Here is a 17,736-nt window from a genome sequence, read left to right as displayed (position 1 = left end):
TTTTTGCAAAGCCAGTATACAGTTAGAGCACATACATTGGGGATACATTTAAATTTAAATTTAAATAATCCAATTCTGATTTCCTTCCAGCTCCTGGAAACTGTCAAGACATGTGGCAAATTTCTTGTGTAACCTCTGCTTTGAAATAGCCCTCGGAAAGTACTACATAAGGTGGGAAGTGGGCCTGTCTGGTAAGATGTTCCACAGGACTCAAAAGAGCCTCAGCTAAAATGATACGGAATGATCATGGTCACTGAGAATATCACCATTCTGAAGGGCCCAATCAGTCTAAAGAATTCTTTCTCTTTCTCAATGCCTGGTCTCCTTCCTTACCTTTCCCTTTCCTACGCTCTTCTTTCCTTCTTTTATGGCTCTCATTTCCATCCTATCATGTTTTCATCATCATCCTGTCTTCTCTTTTCACTCCCTTTAGACCCTCATGGTGAGTGGCAAGAACCAGGGATTAGAATAAAGTCCTTATCACTTATTAGCAATGTGACTTGGATAAATTCACCTCTCTGAGTCTGTTTCTTGACTTGCAAACGGGAATAGTGCTTTCTCTCTAACAGGGATGATGTGAGTAACAAATAAGATAATACATGTAAAACACCTAGCTCAGTGCCTGGCATATTGTGCTCAAAACTAGTAGTTGGTGATATTATTGTTTTGCCCCAAATTAACTCAGTCCTTTGTTTGGATTTTGGCTACCTTTCGAAAACAAGTAAAACATAAAAAGTACAATTTTCTGTATTAAATAAAACATCTTTTAAGTTCAGTTTTCCTTTTGTTCTTGCAAAATCTCCCTCAAACCTAAAATACTAAAAAAACTCTCCAAAACCCCAAAACTCTCCCTAATATAAAACAAAACAAAAATAAAGCCTTATATAGTTTTACTAGGAAGCTATATTCATAACTTGTTATAGCACTGTTAGTTTAATACTATTTATTTCAGGGCAATATTTTCCAAGTGACCCTTTCCAAAATTGACTTTTGCTGTTTATTTTCAATAATGCCTCTTTTGAATGTTTCACATCTTTGTTCTAAATGTTGTGAATGTCTTTGTGGGGCCTGGTGAACAGTTCTGAACTGTGGCTCCTTAAAGAATATGCACCAATCTGTTAGCCAAGCTGCTTTCCTTCAGCTCTTTCTGCTGCCAGATACTATGAAATAAACGTGGCCCTCAAAGTTGGCCTGTTTGTGGTTGACATGTCTCAGTCACCCACAGTTCTGCCATGTGCTGGAAGCTGTGCTATCACCACTATCACCACTATGTTTTCAATGCCTGCTTAAGTTTTCCTGGTTTCTTTGTAACTCATCACATTACAGGAGCTTTAAAATTATAGAATCATCCTATGCCTACACTTGTCTGGCTCCAGAGAGTTGAACAGCAGCAACATAGCTTTGTTGGTAGTGAGATAGTTTCATTTCCCAATTTTTTGCTGATTTTGTTTTGCCTTTTAATGTTGAGTGTGACATGTAGATAAGGCTGAGGAAGCTGCTCAAGAAGCTGTTGTCTTGGCACATCAAGGTACAGATGGCTTGGAGCTTGCTGATGCATCAAAGTTACTATATTGTCCAAGGTCATATTCAAAAGGCCACACTTTATTTCTTTATGCTACTTTAATCTTCTTTGTTAATCAGCACATCTTTGGTCACTGTGGCCACTTGCTAGTACACTTGGCTGATTTTATGACATTGCTTAATGTTGTATCACACTTTCACATATATTTTTTCATGTGAGTAACATCTCGGTTCAATAAACATTTGGTGGATGTCAACTGTTTTTTTTTTTTTTCTTCAAATCAGGCCACAATTCTTTTTTTTAAGCCACAGTGAAATGAATCTAGTGGGACAGATACACCTTCTGAATATATAGTGACGATAAAATGGAATATTTGTTGTGATGCTCACAATAACTCCAAAAAGTAGAAAGGGTAGATATTAGTATACCCATTTTATATCTGATTAAACTGAGGCTAAGGGAGGTTAACTGACTTGCCGAGTCAAGCCTCCGGAGCCCATCCTCATTTTCACTTCACTGTGTGATTATGATTCCGCTGAGGTCTTACCATAGAGTGCAGCCCACATCAGAATTGGAGCCCATGCCTTCTGCCTTCCAATTCTGTACATTTAAGTCCACTGGGTATCATAAGATCCTGTGCCAAGGTGACTTTGTGATATGATCTCTTCATATCAGAGATAAATGCAATTTCTGTATATGAGGGCCTTAGGATGTTAAGTTATAGAATGATTAAGAACACTAAGTAATATGAACAGAATATATAAACCACACCAACCTGTTTCACCAAGAAAAACCTGCATATTCATTACTACCCTTCGATTTTGAGATGCCTTAGGTTTGGTCAGTGGTTCGTTCCTAAATTTTTCCATATGTGTTGATTACCTTCTTTTCTTTTCTTTTTTTGAGACAGAGTTTCACCCTTTTTGCCCAGGCTGGAGTGCAATGGCATAATTTCAGCTCACTGCAACCTTCACCTCCCAGGTTCAAGTGATTCTCCTGCCTCGGCCTCCCAAATAGCTTGGATTACAGGCTTGTGCCACCACGTCCAGCTAATTTTGTATTTTTAGTAGAGATGGGGTTTCGCCATGTTGGCCAGGCCGGTCTCAAACTCCTGACCTTAGGTGTTCCGCCCGTTTCAGCCTCCCAAAGTACTGGGATTACAGGCATGAGCCACCACTCCTGGCTGTATGGGTCGACTACTAAAACTAGCCAAAACTACCAACAAAAAAGGATGGAAGAGACGTTTAATATACTCAATGATCCAGTCTTAAAAATTTCTAAATAAAAACATTTTGGAATCCTCTTCTATATTCTAATTTTAGGACAAAGTTCTCAGGAGAAATTCAGTTAGCAGTGATAACAGCAAACATTTGTGTAGTCTTCCTATGTGCCAGGCACTCTGCTATGAACTCATATTAACCTTATTTAACTTTTACAACCTGATGAAGCAAGTACAAGAATTATTTGTTTTACAGATGAGAAAACTGGGGCAGAGTAAGTAAATTTGATCAAAGTCTCATAGCAAGTAAGCAGAGAGCTGAGATTTGAACTAGCTTTGCTCTGAAGTTTGTGTTATTCTTTCCTATACAATATTGTTACTAACAAAAAAAACTTAGGTATCTACAATGAAATTGAATGACTGTGAGGAGCTATTGTTCTCTCCAAAACAGATTATGTTCACTATTATTTATTTATTGAACAAAAATGTGGACTCAGACATTCTGGAGAAATGGAAGGATAGAGGCTACAAATTGCAGCAGTTTGAACTTGCATTTGGTTTCTAAAGAGTCTAAATTTTGCCTTTCTAAGCATACACAAACTACGGCTAAGAAGTTTTGGGAGCCACTACTTTCTCATCAGAGTATGAGGAGGAGTTATTTGTATAAAAATCTATAGTCAACAGTGTATTTTAAATAGTGAGATTACCAAAGCATATGGATATGCAGACACACTCCAAACCAAGACATTATATACACTCCAAACAAATGCAATGAATTTAGAGAGATGAGAAGGGTTTCTACCACACTAGGAAGTATGGTAGGTGGAATTCTAAAATGGTGCCCATGATTGCTGCCCCCTGATGTACATGTCCTGTATAAATCTCTCCCCCTTTGAGTGTGAGTAGGACCTGAAAATATGATGAAGATATCATTTCTGTGATTGGTTACTTTACATAGCACAAGTAAAGAAATTTTGCAGGTGTAAAGTATCTACTCAGATGACTTGAGTTAATCAAAGGGAGATTACCCTGGGTGGGCTTGACCTAAGGAGAACCCTTAAAAGTGGGTTTAAAGGTTAGAGACAAAGAAGTCAGAGAGATGTTCTGATCTTCTGTTTTGAAGAATGTAAACATCCATGTTGTGAATTGCCTGAAGAGGGCCTACAGGGTGGCCTCTGGGAACTGAGAGCAATTCTCGGCTGATAGCTGGTAAAAACAACCAACCAACAAATCAAATGGGAGCCTTAGTCTTACAAAAGTGGTCAACAGAACTGGAAATTATTTAATCATGACAATCTTTAAAAGTTATCAAAGTCAAATAAATATTAACCTTGTGATTATTCAGAGAACTCATGATTTTATCAAATGGTCAACATGTGTTAAGGTTTTATAACCACTCAGCTCATTTTCCCTCTTATTGAACTTTTTGTTATAATAACTTTTACATGAATAAGATCTCTTGAAACATTTCCCACAAACTGTTACATATCCATTTCATTTTTTTCCCATTGATTTCTTGGATTTCCAAACATATGGGTTTATTTCTAGTGGAAACTGCAAAAAATTAACCAGGATATTTAGCATTTTGGTTTCCATACTGGTAAATGGAGGGAACAAAGCTTAAAAATGAGGTCATTTCCAGCTCTAGACTTCTAAGAGTTGCAGCCCCAGAAAAAATTTTGGCATTTATAAATGTTACTCTAACTGTAATCCTATTTCCCTTCCATAGAATTTACTGAAATACCCCAGATGGTTACTCATGATTAAAGTATTCTGGTGTTTAACAAATCCAGTCAGAGGCAAGAGGTCGGATATATGAATGCAGACAAGATAGGGCAAACCCAAAAGTAGATTTAAAATACTTTAGAAAGATGGGAGTCCTCAGAGGCAAACAGAAGACTCCACTGCAGTAGGAAACAAAGAGTGTGAGTGTCAACTCAACACTAACTTATGATACTTATATTTTATTTTTTTGGAGGAACCCATCACACAGTTTCTCTAAGGCTGCTAATTACTTGCCAGTAGTGAGATAATTATATGACACAGATAATCTACAATGCTTTTCCTGTAAGACAGATGTCAGGCTCTGCTTATTTACCAGCCTCTGCGTATTTTCTTATTTATATTCACATGCAGTATAGTAGATTTCGTCAACTTTGGGTTCATTCCGTAAGTTGGACTGAGCTGTTAAACCCAATCCTAGAGCCCTGCAGTTCTTGATATATGAGATTTTTCATTTCCCTAGCCAATCTGAGTTGAGTTTTCTGTTAGCTGCATCTAAAAATAACTCATTTATTCCCATGATCAATCTTAACCTGAGAGAGAAGGATCTAACAAGCTCCAGGCCGATGCTCTGAGACACAGGGTCAAATCATTCTTTCTGCTTTGTCCTACTCCTGACCATATACCTGGGTGCTGCTTTGGTTCTTTTCCTTGGAGTCCTGTTCTAGTAACCTATCCCATTCCCTTCCTATGAGTAGGGTCCTGCTATGCGCTCTGAGGATTTGAGCAGATGGGCTTCCCTAGGTGATCCCTGTTATCTTTATCTCCTCAACACACAATCAGTATCAACAAGGTCTGAGGAACTAACCTCTTAACCACTCATAACACTTACTATCATTAATAATAAGTACAATTTATTAAGCTCTTTCTAAGTGCCAAGCATTGTGCTAAGTGATTTTGCATGGATTATGTCATTTAATTATCACCATATTCCTTAAGGTACCTCCCAGTCTAAATCAGTCATGGCAGTTCTGTCTCTTATGCCAGGGACTAGTGCAAGTGACCCAATATTGGCCACTGAGGGGGTGTCTGTTGAAAGGTTCCTGGAGCCATTGAAAGCAACATAATTCCTCTTCTTCCCTTGGACATTGTTCTGTATAGATGTTGTACCTGGAACTGGTGAGAACACATCCATCACCAAATATCGCAGGGCAGAGACAGGGAAACAATTTGAGTCTTTGATGACATTTTGAGCTGCTAAATCCAACCCTAGAGCCCTGGAGTTCTTAATATATGAGATTTTTCATTTTATTAACCAATTTGAGTTTTCTGTTAGTTGCAGCTAAAAGTAACTCATTTATGTATACAACAAAATTGACAAGTAGTATCCAAAGAGTCAGTAATAACAGGCCACTTTACAAAACTCATTAACTTCTGATATAGAAACAACTATTAATGGAGGATTTTTTCTTTTTGTAGGAATGCACCATGCCATTTATAACCACTTACAACACTAAGACCATCCTACCTATAGAAGACAGTAGATTGTCAAGCTAAAAGCATCCCAGGATTATGTTAGTTTATAAAGCACAATTGTTGCAGCTCTGTATATCAGAGCTGGAATTAATGTTTCAACACTCTTCATCTCTGAACCAGTGCTCAGATCCAAAGGGCATATAGCATCTAGGAAGATTAGACAGAAATGTGAAAGGCAAACCCACGGAGCCAGGAGAAATAAAAAGCACTCTGGACAAAACTGGGAAAGATCCCTTTCATTATCTGGAGAGGATACATTGAGAAAGTTCCGGAGGTTCAAAGGTCCCTCCATAAAGATGTCACTACAAGACAGTTTCCCGGAAGAAGGCTGGAAGTGACATTTAGCTTTCTAAATGAAAAACAAGGCAGGAGCTCTGCTGGTCTTGTCAGCTCTCTTGATATATAATGTACTAATTCAAGCTGACCAGTTCCTTGTTGACGATAATGACACAATACATGTATTGAGTACTTAAAAGCCACTGACATTCTGTCTGCAGGGGACAAATAAAAATATGATTTATCACCAAATACCAAATGAAAATAAGTGTCAGCTGCCAAAAGACCTGCAAAATTTAGTAGGCTAAAAACCAGGGAACTGACAAGTTTATAAAATTTTAAACTAATTTTCCTGAATGTTGAGAAGCATAAAAATTTGCTGTGCACATCATCCAAAATAAGCACCAGAAATAGTACTCGAAGTGTCCATAATTTTCTGTGAATTCAGAGGAGTCGCATGCTGCCAGACACAAACAGATTAATGTATGGGAAATATTTTGTATGTTCAGTATACAATTAATACATTGTAGGCATTAAGCTGCCCTAAAAGCCTTCCAGCATATCCCTGCTCCCAGCCCAAATGTAGGTCCTGGCTGGGTCAGAGATTCCTTCTGTGTGCCCCTAAGCCTCCCAGGGGATTCTTTTTTTTTTTTTTGAGACAGGGTCTCACTCTGTCCTCCCTCGACCACCCTGGCTCAAGCAATCCTCCCACCTCAGCCTCCTGAGTAGCTGGAACTACAGGTGTGTGCCCAATGGCCTTTTTTTTTTTTTTTTTTTTTTTTTTTTTTTTGTAGAGATGGGGTTTCCTTATGCCGCCCAGGCTGGGGGCATTCTATCAACAAGTTCTGGCCCCTAGCTGACTCTGTATATATTTACTGAATGAGCAGCTGAACAACTTTGTAAGTCAGACAGAATTTCTGGAAATGTTATAAACAAGTATAAGGCAAAAAAATCCACCTTGTTTAGACAAGGCATAGCCACGGCAAGAGCCATACAACCTGTGTGACCTCTTTTAAACAACTCTTATGACATTTCAAGGGTGGGTAGATTCATCTTTATTTCTAAAAGCCTGCAGGTGAGAAAACTGCCATTGGCCTATTTGTCCCAATAATCACTAACTGCCACTCATCTCCAATAATTCTATTCATTTGCTTAGTTATTCAGCAAACATTTATTCAACATTTTCAATATACTTGGCACTATTCTAGGTTCCGAGAATACATCAGTGAAGAGAGAAGAGCCCTGTGTATATTCTGGTGAGGATATGGAGAGATAGGCAATAAATAATAAACATTAAAAATATTAGTGGTAAGTGCTATGCAGTTATTTAATTCAGGAGATGTGATATAAAATGGTTAGGGTAGTTACTGTAGTTTGGAAGGTCAGGAACAGCCTTTCTGAAAGTGTGTCCTTTGTGCTGATATCTGAGTGACCAAAAGGACCAACTCTGTTACCCATAGAAAGAATGTTCCAACAAGAGCCAGTGCAAAGGCCCTAAGGTAGGAACAAGCTTAACGTGTTCAAGGAACAGGAAGACAGCTAGCACAGTGCTAAAATGAAGAGGGCAAGTGTTATGGGCTATGTGTCTCCTCAAGATTCATATGTTGAAAACTCCCAGGACTTAAGAATGTGACTGCCTTTAGAGATAGGGTATTTAGAGAGATAATCAGGTTAAAATGAGGTCATTAGGATGGGCCCTAATCCATTATGACTGGTGTCCTTATAAGAAGAGCAGACTAGGATAGAGAGACATGGATGAAAGGACATGTGAAGACACAGGTGGCCATCTGCAAGCCAGGCAGAGGCCTCAGAAGAAACCAACCCTTCCAATACCTTGATCTCAGACTGTTAGCCTCCAGCGTTGTGACAAAATATCTTTCTGTTAAGCTGTCCAGTCAGTGATACTAGCAAACTAATATGGCATGTTACCAGATAAAGCTGGGGTTGAGGATGGGGTTAGCTCATGCTGAACTTGGTAGACTTGCATAAAGAATTGGAATTTTAAGTATTATTAGAAATCACTGGAGAGTTTGCAGGAAGGGAGTGATATAATTTAATTTATGAATTCTAGATAGCTGCATCATGGAAAATGGATTGGAAGGCACAAATGGAAACAGGGAACTTAGTTAAAAAGCAATTGCAGTAGTCCAAGTGAAAGACAATGGTGGTCAGCACAAGTTTGGTGAGAGTAGAGACAAACAAAGTACTGAATTTGGAATGTGTTTTGGAGGGTTGACAGAAGTTGGTGGACTGAATGTGGGGGTGAAGGAAAGGAAGGGCCCAGGGTGACTTTTAGATTTTTGACTTGAGCAATTCAGTGGATAGGTGTACTGATTTCTAATATGAAAAATTACGGGGAGAGGAGCAAGGCTGTAGAGAAAAAATTCAAGAACTGTGTGACCATGTTGAGTTTGAAATGACTTCTAGGTATTCAAATGGAGAGATCAAGGGGAGTAGTCAGAACCAGAAATAAAAATTGGGAGTCAATGATACTAAAAGGTACTTAAATCTAAGAGACATTAGAAGAGCTAACTCAAACCATGATCTGCAGGAAGTGATGTGAGGAAACTTGCCTTGTCCATTAATATTAACAATACTATTCTAACAAAAAGACTCCAGGAGACATTGCTCATTCATTACTGTTGTAAAGTTTGGTAGCTGTTTGCAGCAATGGATGCAAAAATCCTCCTATGGCAGGAAGAGCTACTTAATGTACATTCATTATGATTGCACCAATACCATCTAGATAAAGGTCTGGAAACAAATGGATTGTAATGAACTTTCCAGAGGTAATAGGTAGTGAGGTCATCAAGTGCTACTTCTTGCCACTTGCCTGTACATTTTTCTGTTAAATTCAGTTTTGTAGATGCTATATAAAACATAGCAGTAAAGCTGGGCACAGTGGCACATGCCTGAAGCCTCACTAATTGGGAGGCTGAGGTGGGGGGATCCTTTGAGGCCAGCAGTTTGAGGCTGCAGTGCACTATGTTCACACCTGTGAATAGCCACTGCACTCCAGCCTGGGCAACATAGTAATACTCTGTCTCAAGCAACAACAAATCTTACCAGTAGCATAAGATTTTATTCTTTCAGAAATCATCAATTTTGAAATTATGATCACTTGAATTGGAGATAAGGTGAAGTGCATTAAGCAAATCAATAGTGTAGGCAAGGCTATATAGCAAGAACAACTTTCAAACACATTTCAGATCAGTCAGTCCAAAATACATTCACACTATATAGCACCATAGGACTAAATGAACATTGTTGTGCTAATTAAAACACATTTGTATTCACTTATTCAAGTAGGTCCCCTAAAGATCTGAACTGAGAAACACTTCATTAGTATATCCTCAATGATTGCTGCATGAGTAAGGCTGCATTTCTTTTAAAAACATTGTATTTGCTAATTTTTCACCAATTGTGGAGCTTTCTCAACAACTGGTGCAAGTTGGTGCCTTTTTTGACTGTTCTACCTTGCCCCAGGTTTGAACATGATATGCAAGATGGTTTTTGTAACACTGGGATGATTTCTGGGGGGGAATTTTGGTGCTTATTTTTTTCCTTCCTAGTCCTTAGCTTTTTTGTGTGTTATTAAAGGCTTCATTAGAGATGGTTGTGAAAGGCTCTAGTCAGGATAAGCAGAGTGCACAGTAATTAATTCTGAGAAGCTGCCTTCTGATTCCAGGCTGAAGCATGGCAAATGATTTTGTAAATATTCACCCTTTGTCATATGTTCATACATTTGCTTTTCTTGGAACTTGTTTAAAATGTTAGTGAAAAAACACCAGCTGAGTATTTGGATGCTTATAAGTATTAAACAAAGGCTCATTTCCAACCATAGTTGTACAAAATGGCTAGTTTCAAGAAATTGTCCTTGGTTATGATAATTGTCCATATTCTAACACTGTTAAAAAATAGTGAAGAATTTTTCTTCACTGTTATCAAATCTGGGCATCCTCAGCTGGAAAAGACTGGAACAGTTCAACAGTATTTTCCTAATAGAAACATTCCAGTCAATATTCTACCAAGGAAAACTAATTATCATCTAGCTAATGAGTTTTGCCTTTCCCAAATTACTTTGAAAAATATAGTAAGCCATATTTTTCTTGCCATTATAGTTTTGCCATTATAGTTTTTTTCTCCTTTTTAAAAAAATGTTGGTTTTACTTCTAATTTATCACTAAATATTAAATAATTTTTAAGTAAAACACTCATTGGAGGAATAACCATTAGGAATATAACACAGAAGGTACTTCATATCTGGTTTTGAGTAATACTCAAAGTACAATAACCTTAACACCATCTAGATTCTCTTCCTATGAGACAGAGCATAATGAAATTAGATTCTCATAAATGTCACTGCCCCCTATTTATTGTCTTTTTCCTTGAACCAAGGCAGAGCTGGCTAGGATCCATTGTCTCTCAAGCAGATTTATTATAGATCGGGTGCATTCCATTTCAGAACAGGAATGTGCTTGTTATGAAATGTACAAAGCTTATAGTCGAACAAAGCACACAATCTGTTGGCAAAACACCACTTAAATAGTGGGTATAGTCTGTAAAATTTTCTGAAGTATCTTAACTAAATTTAATATTACATAAGTTGATATTCAAATCTTGAAATAAGTCCCTAGTGAACACAGTTCTGTTTATGCTGTCAAAACTAAATTCATTTCAGTATTATGCAAATATATAACTGAAGTATTTCTTATTGACATGATATAGTTAGCTAGATTTTTCTTGTTGCTTCACCTTCTCCTGGATAGTACCACATGAACTTTGAAAACTAGATTAACTCAGGTCTTCAGGGCACAATGTAACATACTTTAGTGCTCAATGTCATTTAGTATCTGTGCAGTGAACTAAAGAGTATCTGATATGGTTTGGCTCTGTGTTCCTAACCAAATCTCATCTCAAATTGTAATCCCCATGTCCCACGTATCAAGGGAGGGACCTGTACAATCCCCAAGCATTGAGGGAGGGAGGTTATTGGATCATGGGGGCAGTTTTCCCCATGCTGTTCTCATGACGATGAGTGAGTTCTCACAAGATCTGATGGTTTTATAAGTGTTTGACAGTTCCTCCTTCACACACTCTCTTTCCTGTTACCTTGTGAAGAAGACACTTGCTTCTCCTTTGCCTTCTGCCATGATTTCAAATTGCCTGAGACCTCCCCAGCCATGTGGAACTGTGAGTCAAACCTCTTTCCTGTATAAATTACCCAGTCTCCAGTAGTATCTTTATAGCAGTGTGAAAGAAGACTAATATGGTATCCTTATAAATACCCAGGGAGAAACTAAGAGACAGTAAATACCCAGGAAGAAACTAAGAGACAGCTCTAAGAACAAAAAGAATGTGGGCAAATTTAGCAGTTAAAAGACACAAAAAACTAAGATTACAACAATTTGTTTTTAAAGTATGCCTGTTAAGTATACCTCTTTAGTTAAGTCTAAAAGGAAATGTGCAAAAATGGAAAGAGCTGTGGTTGGTTGGCGGAAAATGGTTGATGTGACACTGGTGGAAGAAGTTAAGAGATACTTGGGACCCCAAAGCCTAAATATTAAAACTTCATCCACTGCCTACAACTCCAGTAACCATTGCTCATTCTGGTTCTCAAGGCAGGGGACACAGCTTGTCAATGCATACTTTCCATTACTCTAAACATCCAAATACTAACATGACTCTGGATATGGGAGACTGGACCACTGGAAGCTGTATTACTGGAGTCTTTTTTGCTTGGGTTATCCACCCCTGGTTCACCTGTGGTCTATTCCATCCAGGCTCTCACTGAGTCCCCATACTTCCCTGGACTATTATTTTAGACTGAACTCGAAACAGCCCCAGACCAACTTTTTCTCCTACACGACCTATTTCTAGTCCATGTAAACACTTGCACATCCTTTGTTCACAAACTCTGGCAGTGCAGCTATGACCAACACAGTAGCACTTTCTTGGCTTCCTACCTAACCTGTTAGTCACCAGCTACTAATCCTCTGTATCTCCCAGACACCTATCCTTGGTGTTTCCAAACTGCAAAAATATATTTAATCTCTCTGAGGGGTTTATTTAAAGCCCACTGTCTCTGGACTTGAAGTGAAAAAGGTAACACATCTCATCCCACAAATTTAATGTAGAGAAATTAGAAAGTATAGATAAGTCAAAACCATTAAAAATCTTTGTAATCCCAACACCTATGCATAGATAACACTTACTGTTAATAATCTATTACACAAACTTCAACACATTCCTATTAAGTATTTTTATGAGAATTTTTTTGCTCATACTATTATAAAATTATCCTATAAGCACAAATATAGTTAAATAAAGCACAGGCCACTAAATTTAAATTCATATCATTTAAATTGAGATCGCTTTAAATTAGATTTTCTGAAAAAAAGTTATCTTCTGAAAACAGTCTTTTGTTGTTAGGTAACTGCAAATAAAATAAGTAAAGCTCCTCATATTGAATTTTAGAGTACTTCAAGACTGAACCCAAAGCAGAGATACAGACTTTTATGGTGGTAATAGAATTTGAGAACTTTATTAAAAAATTAAATATTTAAAGAAATACTCCAGGATCGATTAGGATAGGTGTTGAAATTTGAGGACAAAAATCAATTCACAGAGTGTTTCACAATTCACAGAGTGTTTCTTCTCTAAATATGCATGAATCAACCAGAGATAGAACAAAATAAAAATATTTAGCTGCCAAAAAGAAATTGTTCTGAGATATCAGCACAGGTTTTCTTCTGTGATGATACCAAGTTTTTAGGTCTTGTAGCAAATGTTGGGAAGGTAACCTTACAACTGCAAAATAATCATTGGATGTTGCACAGAGAGAGGTCCCTCTGTTCTCTGTGGATATACAGAGCACACCCAGAATGCACCTGGTCAACTTGAGCCCTCATTATCTTGAAGACACCTGATATTCCATAAGACTAGATGAGGCTGCCAGCTCCTTGTCCACACTGACTACATGCCATGTACCTCATTTTATAACTAAAAAGGATTTAAAATTCATGAAGCTTGTTGAAAGCTCAACTGTCACATTCTACTCATTCCAAAGTGTATGGGAAAAAGAGCAGAACAGACATTTCAACTGAAGCCATTATTGTGCGTGAATAGCCATATTCCATTAAATTGCTAATAAACCTTCTACACGATGTTGATCACATCAACCATACAGTTGCATTCCTTTCCTTTATACCAACTTGCCCAGTTTCATTCTATGCAGTATTACTCTTTCTGTGCCCTTTATTCCAAGGTTGCCCAGAATTCAAAGCACTTATTCAGTAAGTTTGTAATCCAGTTTAGTATGCTATTAACAGAATTCTTTAGAGGAGATCATGGAAAAAGAAACTCAAACTTATTTTTGGGTCAATGACCAACCTTAAGGGAAACACATATTAAACCAGTTTAAAGAAAAAGGTCAGGATCCATGAGGTATTAAGGAAAAAAGGGAAGAAAAAACATTCATTTCCACAATTTTCCAACATTCCTTAAAAATAAAAACAAGCCCAAGCATGGAATGGCAAGGCCCTGGTGCCCCTGTACTAATGGTGGTGGACAATACTGCTATTCATAGGAAGTGAGAAAGCAAAGGTTTTTCCTCAACACCGGGGAAGTTTTGGCTTCCCTTACCTTCATTTATTCTGGGGTTCAAATTAGAACCTTATAAATCTCAAGTTTGCCTCTCAGAGCAAATAGTAACATACAATGGCTTAAATGCTTTAAAGTTTGCTTTTTAATAGCATAACTAATTAACTGCCTCTATTGTAAATGGCTTATTAAGCCACTCCTATTAGGGTGTTAACTACTGGAAATATGTAAAGCTGAATAGATACCGTATGGAATTAGGCATTTAAAAATAACTAGTGCACTGTTTACCTGCCTGATGAGCAGTTTATCCCCCATTTAGATATTAACTGAAAATATGTAATGGAAAAAAAATAAAGTTAAGGAAACAGATGTGTTAACCTTAAAATTCTTTCATCAAATAGCAAAGTTATTTCTTATAATTTTTAAATTCTATATCCATCTTAGAGCCTTAGAAGAAAGTCTAGGTCTCTCCAAATTCAGGGTACCAAATGCTTGCCTCTATCCAGGCAGTTTTCCAGTGAGCAGAGCTGGAAAAGCTTTTCTTTTCACAGGGTAACTGGTTTGGAATAAGCTGCCTGTGTATCCAGAATGGTTTTTTTTTTTTTTTTTTTTTTTTTTTAAGCAAAATCAAGCTGGACAAAAGTGAAATTCACTCCCTGGATTACCTTATGATTATGAAAATATTTGTGTCTATTTTTTAAGAGTTCCCAAGATTAGGCAAAATAAAAAAAAATTTTCCTGCAGCTTCCCTGCTGAAATACCTTAGTGAGAACGCATAAAAACCAACTCTAAATGATGCACAAAGCAACTGAGAGTAAGTAAATGTTAAAGCAACAATAATATGATTCGACACAAATAAGTAATAGCCCCAATATAAAAAGCTGCAAAATTACAGTAATTTTACAACCCATTTGAAATAGCAAAACACATTGTTACTTTACCAAATATTAACTGATCACCTAATGTATGTCAAAGCTACATGCAGGTATCTGTGTGGTAAATTTCTGGACTGGGGAATTAAATGAAAAGAAACTAGCATAGGATATTTAGTTCACAGAATCATGAAAGGTAAAACTCACAAGAGATGTTTGTGGTCATACAGCTCAGGTGACCAATTCCCACTAGGTTGGCATGACTCTCCCCTGCCACAGAGGCAGAAGCAGGATTAGAACCCAAGTCCCCTTGTTTACAGTTTAACAAGATTCCTGATGAACTAAAGATGGTTTTGATATGAAAAGGCAATGTTAAGACTACGAATAGAAAGTTGTTTCTACTTTTAAAGTTTTAGAATCATTAATACATTATTAATTATATATACATATATATTTAAATTGTCTTCTAGACGCCAAGCACAAATTACCAGATTTCATTTAAAATTTTCATATTGGCTGGAATTTCATCATTTCATGGCATCAAACGAGGAACCATCTGCCATCTAACCAAACCCAAAGGCCACAGAATAAATGTGGCTTGCACTGAAAAACAAGAGTGAGGACCATGGTCCTCTGTGATACTAGGCAGGCACGTACATTTTTAGAGGTTTCCATACAATTCAAAGTTAATGGTCTAGGTGTTTTTCAATTGGTATTGATAAGGAAAATGTAAAAATCAAAGCAATTTACAATGTCTGCCAGACTTTCCTTCACAGATTGTTTCAGGAAGCAAAACATCTTCCCTTTTCCTTCGCCTCCTCATCCCCCCACCCCCATACAAGTTGACACACACACACACACATTCAGTAAAACTTTTGACTAATCCATTTGATGACTGAAGATTTGGCTTCCCAACTAAATTGATAACCTTTCTTCCTCTTCATTAATATTTGAAGGCTGCCCACCTAAAGAATTGGAAAATATATAGTACAAACTGTAACACAATTTTTGTATTTGATCTCTAATTTCTGACAGCTGAACACTTGGCAAATGTGTATATAACATGAGCATAAAACGTGTCATATGAGTAAAGTTTTCAGCATGAATATGAGGTAATAAAATAATTAGACTAATTTTCATACATGACTTATTGGACTTCATTTCTTATTTCAATCATATTTTGCATATTGCCGTTTTATGAAGGACATAAGTAAAAGACTATTCTGTTCAATACAAATGGTATCAAATTTCGAAAACCAAAAAGGGCTAAAAGAAGTTAATGAGGGTGAATGGAATCACCTCTATTAAAGGTAAAGTGATAGAGAGCAGGTGTAAGCTATTATGAGGAGGCCATTTTGTATCTCCTCCTCCTCATAGTTTCTCCCTAAATATGCCAAAATGAAAATCTTAGCTTTGGTTATGTGCTTAGCATGTCTTCATTAACAAAAATTTCTAGTAATGTAATGGAAAGAGGATTGTACTCTGCTATAGAAGGCAGAAAAAGTAACAGTAAATGAGTACCCTCTCTGTGGAACCTGGGATTTTTTATTTTTTATTGTTTTTTTGAGACAGGGTCTTGCTTTGCCACCCAGGCTGGAGTGCAAAGGCACAATCACAGCACACTGCAGCCTTGACCTCTGGGATTCAAGAGATCCTCCCATCTCAGCCTCTCTAGTAGCTGGGACCACAGCATGTGCCATCACATCCGGGTAATTTCTGTATTTTTTTGTAGAGACAGGTTTTCACCATGTTGCCCAGGCTGGTCTCAAACTTCTGAGTTCAAGTGATCTACCCACCTTGGCCTCCCAATGGGCTGAGATTATAGGGATGAGCCACCATGGCTGGCCCTCTGGGATTCTTTTTAACAAGTGGAAATCCTAGCAAATGAAATGCCCTATTCTATCCTTGCAAATGAAGTAAGCATCCAGACAGGTGTTTTGTGACATCACTAAGCAAGTATAACAGGAAAAGGCATATGAAACCCTACAGAAAATGTATAGTGACAGGTAGAGATAATGAGGCACAGCTAAAATTCTAAATTAAAAATATTTCTGAAGGCAAATTTCAAAAAGCTTTTTACCTTTACCATTTCTAAATTTTCTAATGTGCTTTAAATGCAAAAATATGTCTTAGGTCAGGCACATAGATACTAAAATAGAACTTAATCTATTGCTCCATTATAAGTGAATACATTATTTCCATTATGGTTTATTTGTAGCAAGTTTTGTTTTTAACCTCAAGGGAATCATATAATATTAAGGGATGTAAGTAGTCTTAGAGAGAATTATCCAGCCCCTTGTTTTCACAGATGAACAAACTGAGGCCCAGTTGAACCTCTTGTTCAAAGCCACCAGCTAGTTGTATTTCAGAGCTGTCTCTTCTGTCTCCCAGGGCAGGGAGCAGTGCTCTTTCCATCACATCCACAGCATCAGACTTCCACTAACTGGCTGCAATAGCTATAGTCAATAATGGTGCCCTACTATGCTCTCTTCCTGGATGACCTAATATTTAAGCTTCTTAACAAATCCATGAATTACATAATATTTGAACCACTATTCTACAGAAAGGAAACTGAGGTACTGAACACTTATGTAACTTGTGAGTCAGCCTCCAGAGCCACACCACACACCCATTCTTCACCATTATACTACTGTTCACTGTTCTCTTCTTTTCCAAGGCATTTGTTGACCCTATATATTCACTGTACTCTAAACTGAACTTTATTTCCCAAACCTGCTGGCATCCTTACTTTCCAACTCAGTTAATGTCATCACTGTCCTCTTTAATCACCAACCTTGGAATCTTAGGTCATCTTTGACTCCTTCTGAGTTCCTCACCTTTTTCCATGTTTCTACCACTGGAAAGGCTCTTGAATCCATGTACACTGCAATTTCCTAACAAAAGGCCTCATTCCCTGTTGCCTGAATGATTGCAAAGCCTCCTAGCTCATCTCCTTCTAACAGCTGTCCCTTCTTAAATTCATAACA

The 17,736-nt window shown here is 37.5% G+C and overlaps 2 protein-coding genes across 9 annotated transcripts in view; one reads left to right on the top strand and one right to left on the bottom strand.

The window, feature by feature from the left end:
- The window catches only part of LOC105482769 (dimethylarginine dimethylaminohydrolase 1), a 255,199-nt gene that overhangs the window by 44,432 nt on the left and 193,031 nt on the right, over nt 1-17,736 (bottom strand). The gene's annotated exons all lie outside the window — the stretch shown is intronic.
- LOC105482767 (uncharacterized) overlaps nt 1-17,736 on the top strand; it is a 158,058-nt gene that overhangs the window by 86,808 nt on the left and 53,514 nt on the right. The window contains exon 3 of one of the 4 annotated variants that reach the window (XM_071088200.1): nt 91-7,051. The exons of the other annotated variants lie outside the window; for them this stretch is intronic. The gene's annotated coding sequence lies outside the window, so the exon portion shown is untranslated. Of the gene's footprint in view, nt 1-90; nt 7,052-17,736 lie in introns of those variants that run through there. 4 annotated transcript variants of the gene reach the window in all.

The sequence above is a fragment of the Macaca nemestrina genome, chromosome 1 (assembly GCF_043159975.1).
Source record: "Macaca nemestrina isolate mMacNem1 chromosome 1, mMacNem.hap1, whole genome shotgun sequence".
Taxonomy (NCBI): Eukaryota; Metazoa; Chordata; class Mammalia; order Primates; family Cercopithecidae; genus Macaca; species Macaca nemestrina.
The sequence above is the reverse complement of the archived record's forward strand: the minus strand, read 5'-3'. Positions and strand labels throughout refer to the sequence as shown.